This window comes from Etheostoma spectabile, chromosome 9, assembly GCF_008692095.1.
Source record: "Etheostoma spectabile isolate EspeVRDwgs_2016 chromosome 9, UIUC_Espe_1.0, whole genome shotgun sequence".
In the NCBI taxonomy this organism is placed as follows: domain Eukaryota; kingdom Metazoa; phylum Chordata; class Actinopteri; order Perciformes; family Percidae; genus Etheostoma; species Etheostoma spectabile.
The window spans coordinates 3,418,085-3,428,039 of record NC_045741.1 but is presented as its reverse complement, the minus strand read 5'-3'; positions in this window follow the sequence as shown (position 1 = coordinate 3,428,039).

Below are 9,955 nucleotides of genomic sequence, written 5' to 3'. Positions count from 1 at the left end.
TACTGTTCCAGAACTGACCAACAGGAGAACACTCACAAATCATGTGACTTTCCTTGAGCTTTTATTGGGCAGAAATTGCACAAAGGGCTGTTCATTATTTTCATGTGATGCATTTAAACAGGGGTGAGATACTGTATAATAATAATAATAATAATACATTTTATTTAACAGCGCCTTTCTAACACTCACGGGACGCTTTACAGAGAATAAGAGACAGATACAGGGAAAATAAAGTGTAAGTAGTAATAACAAAAACAATAAAAAAAAAAACAAAACAAACAAACAACAAACAAAAACAGAACAAAAAGGAACAGTGTATTACAGATAAGCGAGCGGACAGATGGGGTTTAGTTAGTTTTGAACAGAGGGAGAGAGTTGTGTTGCGGAGGTCGGGTGGGAGTGAGTTCCAGAGCTGGGGAGCAGAGCGGCTGAAGGCTCTGGTCCCCACGGTGATGAGTCGAGCATGGGGAACAGTGAGGTGGATAGAGGAGGAAGATCTGGGGGAGCGGGAGGGGACGGCGATGTGTAGGAGTTGATAGATATTGAGGGGCAAGGTTATGGATGGCTTTGAAAGTATGGAGAAGGATTTTAAATTGTATTCTGAATGAACCGGGAGCCAATGGAGCTGTGAAGAACCGGGGTTATATGATGAAATGAGGGGGTTCTGGTGATGACACGAGCTGCTGAGTTCTGAAGAAGTTGAAGTTTTGGAGGGATTTTTGAGGAAGGCCAAAAAGGAGAGAGTTACAGTAGTCAAGGCGGGAGGTGACAGGCTGTGACAAGGATGGAGGCAGTGTGAGGGGTAAGGGACGGTCGGAGGCGGTTTATGTTGCGTAGTGGAAGTATGCAGACCGGCAGATATTATTATGTGTGACTGAAAGGAGAGGGAGGAATCGAGGATGACGCCCAGACTTTGACCTGAGGGGAGGGGAGACCAAGGAGTTGTCGATTGGTAGAGAGAAACTATTGATTTGGATAGGGTGGACTTGGTGGCTACGAGGAGGAGTTGTTTTATCACTGTTTAGTTTAAGGAAGTTTGAGGTGAACCAGTCTTTTATTTCAAGTAAGCAGTTAGTAGGGACAAGGGGGGGAGCGAGGAGTGGGTTTGCTGGATAAGTAGAGCTGGGTGTCATCTGCGTAACAATGAAAATGAATGTTGAATTGCGGAAGATATTGCCAAGGGGAAGTAGGTAGGTGATGAAAAGGAGGGGGCCAAGAACTGAACCTTGAGGGACGCCAGTGAACAGGGGAAGGGTGGGATGTGAAAGATTTGAGTTGAATAAACTGAGTGCGGTCGGAGAGTATGAGCGGAACCAGTCAAGAGGGGTGTGAGAGATGCAGGGAAGAAAGTCATTGAGGAGAATGGAGTGAGAAATGGTATCAAAGCCCGCCTGAGATCGAGGAGGATGAGGATGGAGATGAGTCGGAATCAGCAGCTGTGAAGAGATCATTGGTGATTTTTATAAGGGCAGAGTTCAGTACTATGGGAGGGGCGAAAACCAGACTGGAAAGGTTCATAAAGACAGTTAAGGGTAAGAAGATGGAGTTGAACAGACACATTTTTTCAAGAATTTTAGAAATAAAGGGAAGATTGAGATAGGACGAAGATTATATGTTGGTGGGTCTGAGCCAGGTTTTTTCAGAATCGGTGAGACGGATGCTGTTTTGAAAAGTGGGGGACAATACAGAGAGAGAGAGAAGAATGAATAATGGTAGGTAGAAGGAGATGAGGGAAGTGAGACAGGTTTGACCAGGCTGTGGGGAGGGGGTCAAAGAGAACAGGTTGAGGACTTGGATTTACGAATGAGATCAGAATTTCGGAGGGGGTGGGCAGTAGAAAGCAACAAAATGACTGGCTATTGGGGAGGAGCAAAGGTGGAGGGGAAGGCAAGGGGGTCAAATGTAAATGCTGGTGAAGGAGTTGATTTTTCATTAAAAAAGACAACCAGTGAATTACAAGGTTCAACTGAGTACATGTGAGAAGGCAGGGAATCAGGGGGATTAAAGGTCTTATGGATTATGAAAAGAGAGACCTGGATTCCTTCGTGGAGCAGATGAGGTCAGAATAGAAGATTGATTTAGTTACGGCTATGGTTGAGAATGAAGAAGATGAGATTTAACATTTCTTGTGAATGGAGAGACCAGTTTTTTTATAGAGGCGTTCAAGTTGGCGACCCTGGCTTTCATGAGGCGGAGCTCAGGTGAAAACCAAGGGGCAGAGCGGGAAAAGGACAAGATCGGGTTTGAGAGGGGCAAGGAAGTTGAGAATATTGCAAAGTCCAGAATATAATGGGTGACAAGGTGGTCTGGAGAGGAAAAATCAGGAATAGGCAAATTGTCAATGTGGGAGGATAGGATGTCTGTATTTTGTTTGATATTACGAAAAGAGATTGGCGGACTGGCTTGATACAGAGAGAGACAAAGAGATATTGAAGGACAAAGAAAATGATCCGAAATGTGAACATCATCAGCAGAGCAGTTGGAGGGGATTAAGCCAGAGCAGCAGATTAATCCAGTGAATGTCCTTTATGTGTGTGGGGAAGTAAACTACTGAGGAATCCAGAACTGTCAAGACAGGAGGTGAAGTCTTGGTGAGTGGGAGATATATTGTCAATGTGAATATTAAAATCACCAAGGAGAATGACATTAGGAGAGAGAGTAGAGAGGTGGTAAGTAGTGGAGAATTCGTTTAAAAGTCGCTGTGTGGTTTGGGGGGCGGTAGACTGTGGCAAAACTGTGGGAGTAGGACCAGGCAATTTAAAAACAAAGCATTCCATAGAGCGGAAAACTGGAGTGGAAACTGGCAACATCTTCCACTTCTCGCGATAGAGCAGCGCGAGACCTCCCCGCGGCCAGAGCCACGAGGATGAGAATGATAAACAAACCCAGGTGGAGTGGAGGCGTTGAGCTGAGAGAAGTCGCTGGGTTGTGCCAGGTCTCCGTGAGACAGAGGAAGTCCAGCTTACGGTCAGTGAGAAGATCGGATGAGCTGACCCTTGTTTGTGAGAGGGGACATTCAGGAGACCAAAGTTGACAGCAGAGGTGTTGAAACCGGGGGCGGGGCTTGCTACCCTGCCAGGTTAGCAAGCGAACCACGGTCAGCGGCCCGGGAAGAGCACGGCGGGGAACGGCGAGAAGTGGACCAGAATGATGTTATGGATTGGAGTCGTCCAGGTGGAAATTCCGGCGAGATCCGCGGTGGATGTATCTCCGGCGGGGAGGAGCGCGATCTCAGGGTGTAGCTGAGATCTAGCGGGGGAGGCACAGACAGAGCCCGCGGAGCAGGAGGAGATCAGCCGCTGAATACTGGGTCAGCCTGCCCCAGGTTGATGTAGAATGAAAGGACAGTCCAGAGAAGGATAAACCAAGTGTAACACTTGGAAGCCCACTAATGAACGGCAGCGGGGAGCGGAGAGCAGCGGCTGCAAAACGCGCCAGCGTCCACTTCCGATCAGGTCATCGAATTTCTAATGTATGCCCTATGAATGAAATTGGAGTGAATCTGCTGATGGTCTGGATTGCGTAATACCTCTGGGATGCCAGACCATACATCACGTAAGTCGAGATTGACACTCAGTCCTGGGCAATCTGACCCTGCTTAACAATGGGGATGTTATCAGAGATGGTTGAATTGCAGGCAGAGCCATTTAAATGAAGCAGACTGTGACCAGTTAATTCTAAAGCCTGATAAGCTTCCATACCCCTCACATAACGATGTTGTAGGTGAGGAAGAGACTGAGAGGGGTTCACTAAAAAGACCAAGACATCATCCGCGAACAATGAGATATGACGCTGTGCATTACGACACAAGTTATTTCCCTCCAGCTCATGTTCCACAACAATCCCCCAAAGCATCTCAGTATTTATACTACCTATGTAGGTGCAAGAGCATCACATCCCAGATTGCTCACTTATGTTCGAAAAAGCAAAACGTTGTATGCACCTTCATTGTCTTTCTGTCCCCATACTGCAGTGATATGCCGCAATTTGAGAGATGCCTTCCATTGCCCGTGGAGGAATGTGAAATGTCTCTCTGCACCACGGGGAGTTGTGTTCCCACCTCTGTAGCCATTCCACAAAAGGTTCAAAGGATCTAGAAAATGAGGAAACAAATACATTAATGATTTCTTTCCTGAGGTAACACATGCTCATCCGTGTAATATCTACGAGTGTTTTGACTGTGCCTCGTATAACAAGACAGTAAAGATGCATTACACACCCTTAAAGGACAATTTTGGCGCAAAATGAACCTAGGGGTTAATAACACATGGGTACTGAGTTTGACTTCTATGGGATTTGTTTACATGCATTCACGTACAAAATAGCACCACACCTCCAAGGTAGCATAATGACGGTCCCTACATGGAAACTGAAGCTTTGAGAACTTTGTGAGTGTACAGACAGTTTATTAAAAAGCTTATAAAGACAGTATCGTTTGGTATACAGGCAGACGCCATCTTGGGAAACATGGGCAACGTGAGCAGAACTATCCCTTGACGTTTGTTGTTTGACTGGTCATGACTGTTTTAAATAGTCATAAAAAGTTCTCAATGCTTCAGTTTACATGTAGGGACCCTCATTATGCTACTGTTAAAGTGTGGTGCTATTTTGAGCCTTGTGAGTGGTATAGAAATATCAATTTCTTTTTACTTTACCCGTGCCCCGATGACTAGCGTTATAAGGTAATTAGGGGTTTGCTGGTCACATTGGATTAGCATGAAAACATATCCCAGAGAACGGTCGACTTGGTAACCGTGTGTTATTAACCCCTAGGTACATTTTGCACCGGAACTGTCCTTTAAGATTTCCAGGAAATCGCTGGATTCCTCAATGATTTTTCTCACTTTCCGATTGTGAACTTCTTCTCGATTTAGACCAAATTGACGCCTGAGTGTTTGGATCGCCACCACCAACACTGGAGCAGCTGCGAAGACTTACCACGAGGAAACAATAAAGTATCCCTCTCTCCCGAAACCATGTCAGGAATGCTTTTAATTGGACGTGTCTCTGTCTTCTTTGGTTCCACTCAAACCTCACGTCTTGTTGTGTCATATCCTTTCACTGAAATTAGAACAAGTTTGAGCTCATAATGCAAAACATATGAAGAGGGTGATTGCTGCTGCTGCAGTGCATTGGGGTAAATAAGTGAATATTGAAGTAAAAATCATAATATGACATTTCTCATGCAAGTTTATGGTCCCAATAAGCCAATGATGGCAGCATCTGTCAGAGAGTTTTATTAACATGCCAGCAATCATTTATTTCAAATTTTTCATTTAGTGAATAATTCATCCTGGACTTAAATGTCATCTAAAAGTCTTGAATTATTGACAAAGGAGGAAGAAAAAGATATCATCCCAAGAAGGAAGGTGACAGCTCAAATTATTGGTTACATTATAACATTGGTTTCTTCTTATATACAGTATATAGTGTCTCATATGTATACACACATACATACATACATACAGTATATATATTTTGGAGAGCTCTATTTTATCAGTTTTTATCTGTTTTTAAAACCCGTTCTCACTCCTATCTCGTAATATACGGACGTTTGAGCAGTGGCTGTCTGCATCTGATGCAACGAAAAAGGCACCCAGGGGAGAGCAGCGTCTAGACGGGGTTTAGCAAGTAGTATGTAAGGAGGAAATTCCGCGTAGGGAGATGGGTTGTGAAGGTGGATGGGTCAAACACAGGACATTCACCCAGGAGAGCGGGGTTCGTGTCCCGCGTGTGTCCTTAACAGTCCACCCACGACCTTTTTCTTAACCTAACAGCGTCAAAAGGGACGCCAATAGTCCTGATTGAAGCGTGTGTTATATGACGCTAAAGGAGACAACCAAGCGTATTGCATGACGCTAAAGGAGACGACCAAGGGTGTGTTATATGACGCTGAAGGAGACGACCAAGGGCGTGTTAAATGACGCTAAAAGAGATGACCAAGGGCGTGGTTTATGACGCTAAAGGAGACAACCAAGCGCGTGTTATATGGCGCTAAAGGAGATGACCAAGCGCGTGTTATATGTCGCTAAAGGAGACAACCAAGCGCGTGTTATGACGCTAAAGGAGAAGACCAAGGGCGTGTTATATGACACTAAAGGAGATGACCAAGGGCGTGTAATATGACACTAAAGGAGACAACCAAGGGCGTGTTATATGACGCTAAAGGAGAGTACCAAGCGTGTTATATGACGCTAAAGGAGATGACCAAGGGCGTGTTATATGACGCTAAAGGAGACAACCAAGCGTGCGTTATATAACGCTAAAGGAGACGACCAAGAGCGTGTTATATGACGCTAAAGGAGATACCAAGCGTGTGTTATATGACGCTAAAGGAGACAACCAACCACGTTTTCTAAGACGCTAAAGGAGACGACCAAGCGCGTGTTGTAAGACGCTAAAGGAGACAACCAAGCGCGTGTTGTAAGACGCTAAAGGAGACAACCAAGCGCGTGTTATATGACGCTAAAGGAGACAACCAAGCGCGTGTTGTAAGACGCTAAAGGAGACAACCAAGCGTGTGTTACATGACACAAAAGGACACTTTTAGAGTCAATAACAATGACAAAGGCACTTGACCAAGCGTCCAAATTTTACAAGATGGGAGGGAGGATGTGTTGGTTTTTAAAGGAGTGGTGCTAGTAATTTTGTTCAAACTTGACATATTTCTGTGTTTTGCTGGATGACAATAAAAAGTATTCTTAAACCTTGAGTCTTTAAAACAAAACAAAGCATTGTTGTGCCTACGTGTATCCTTCTACAGTAAATAATACAGAAGTGAGCCAAAATGACCCCAGAGTCCAACGTGAGTAAGCAAATAAAGGTTTTGTAAGAAAGTTGTTGCTGGTCGGTCTTTCCTGAAGTTATGATTCCGGTTTGTTTGGAGGAGTGACAGGAATTGGTGGGTTACCACTTCAGCCACCTTGCTACTTTGTGACCAGGAACTCTGGCTCATTATACTTTTACAGGAAACCCAGTTTAGAAAATACACTGACTCCACTCATAAAACCAAATTCTTTAAATGGGCACTTAAATAAAACACACACAAAGACTAAAACCTTTTAATGAAAAAAGCCATGTTGGAATACTGAATGAACAACAGCGAAAGCATGTCACATCTTGTCTTTATTTTTACATTAAGTATTTATAAGAAGACGCTTTAGGCTTCAAACTTGCTAACAGAGGCGATTACAGGATAACAATCAATATAGAATAGAAAATATGCTTGGAAATATTGGATAGGATAAAACTACACAATGTAATTCTGCGTAATGAAACATCCCATTTACTGTTAACTTAACCTGTTTTAATTTCAAACAAATTGTATATCCAAATACAAAACACAATTTCTATATAGAATTCTGGATATTCACCATGGAAACATTAACTGGTCATGTGACAATGGATGAGACGATTGGCCCAACAGGCGGCCAAGTGACAGTACTCTGATCCAATGGAAATCACAATTGCCAGATTGACAGCACTCTAGCCCAATGGACTCTCGGGGGCACCAGGGGGGGCCGGTACCACCCTGTGACCCCCTTCTAGCCCCACCAGGTGTCAGTGAAAATGGAAAGACACTTCTTCTCCATCTATAAAAAAATACTTGGAAAGTTCTTTTGGGTAAGGGACATTTAAGAACTCAAAAAGAGGTACTTTTCACAGTTAAGAGAGGAATCAAGAAGTTCAAAGAAATGTCCCAACTCTTCGTCTCTGCTGCGTCTTTTCTCTCAGTATGCTTCTGACACTACATTTAGTAAGATATACGCCCCAAGTTTTAATTTTTAACCAAGTCAGCCCGTATATAAAGAAGAATCAGAGGTGACTTTTGTGCCTATATAACCTTTTGCATTAATCTTTGAATTGCATCGTAGTATTGGTAACAGTCTTTAATGACTTATTAACATTTCCATGTGCACCAAGGATTGTCCATCTCCTCTGCCCTGTCGAACATCTCATAACAAATCACCTGCGGGCAGTTTAATCCTGTAAAGCAATGTTCGGGGGTCACATAGCACATAGGCACGCTGGAGTGTCCTAATCCACCATGTGGAATCCGGGGAGAGGGGGGGGGCGAGACCTTAGATAAGACAGAGAGAGCACTTTAATGTCTCTCAAAGTCTTCGTATGATCTCTTGATCTATCCGTCTCTGGTTTGATCTTAGGCTTCACCTCGCTTTCTTCTCGGCCGGGGACCACATGCTTTTTGTCCCGATTTGATTCTTTCACGATACACGGGCGCCGGCTGGATTTGTATTGCGATTCTAGAAGTATGGCGATTCAATAGTATTATGTATTGGGATTTTCTATTACTTCTTTAACAAAAGCAAAAGTTGAATAATAGACTTCTAGAGACAACATATTGTGAGACATTTCTGAAAGCCAATGGTTTTCTAAGAAAAATGCACATCACAATAAATGTCAGTCATCCAGTCTGACATTTATGTAATTTGTAAAGTATGTACATAATGGAAGTTGAGATTTATTCTGTGAATATATAGTTAACAAATGACTGTTTGTAGCGTTACTGAAATAAGTCATATTTCTGTCATTCATAACTTCACAGTGTATTCTGTTCCTCAATTTAACCAGGGAGCTATTTAACATGTTGTAGGCCTACCCTGCCTGTAATTTAGTTAACAGGTTGGCGGAGGGATATGATGAGCGGAGGCATGTATGTTATGAGTTCTTAAGCTGTTCTACACTGGAAGAAGGGTGATTTAAGAAATGGACCAAGTTACCGTCGAAGCTGTCTCCGTGCTCTTACTCTATCCATGCCCCGAAAGTACTTGTATGTAATCACGACTAGTTAATAGTTAACGCCAACATTCACTAGCGTTACAATAACATAGATTTTCTGTATTCTTTTAATTTTGTTAATATGATCAGTGTTGCCACAGTTACTTTAAAATACAGATTACTTGATTTAAAAAATAACGTAGTTAATTTACAGATTACCTGTTTTTAAAGTAATGAAGTTAGTAGTTACTTTATTTGACATTCAGCAGAGCCGATAACACCCCCGCCGCCTCAACATAACAATGACACAGTATGTGAAATCCTAACTGAATCAGGTAGTAGTAGACTTGTACCCAGCTGCTTTAAATGTAATATTTCCCCCTGAAAATACTATAAATAGTGCAGTAGTAGTGCAGCAAAAAACGAGAGAATTGGATCAGAGTGAAAACGGCACCTCTGAATCATAATTCAATCGTTTAATAACCATAAAACACAAAAACGTACCGATTGTTGCAGCTAAAAGCTAACAAGCTCAGGGTTTTCTATCCAGCCTGGAACTTGTGCCTTTTTCGGGTTCGTTGAGCATTAAATTTAAACCGTTACATCCAAGATTTTTCCACATGATGTCCATAATTTATCACGTTTTCACTCATTTCTGCCGCTAGCCCCGTGCTCCGTGTGTTCCATAGCTCTCCCATGAATCATTGCGAGTTTGTGTTAGGGAATGAAGACACACCATATGCCATTTATGGGCGACAGCGAGAGCAAAGAGTATAGAGGGGGAAAGATAGTAATCCTCCAAGACAAACTAATCTGATGTGATCAAAGATATTATAATGCGGACAAGATAGATATCTACCGTTTTACAGAGGAGAATGGCATCACCGGTTTGAGATTTGGTATGTATTTGGAGCTTTTTTGAACAAATGTAAATAGTTTGTGCTTTATATATATTCTTGCATATAGGATAACTGTTTTAGACAACACAAATGCTTGTGTAGCATTGCTGTGGGTGTAATATCATTAAATATGACATTCTGTTGATTAGTGGCATAAGTAAATGTCATGAGGGCAAAAGCGTCTGGACTTTCTTTGGAAAAATGTATGTATTTTGTCAACTATATAAGTTATAATGTTTATTTCTTCACAGTGTGACTCCCAAGACGTATGAGAAGTGTTTTAGAAAGGAAAATGGCTTATTCATTACTTATCTGTC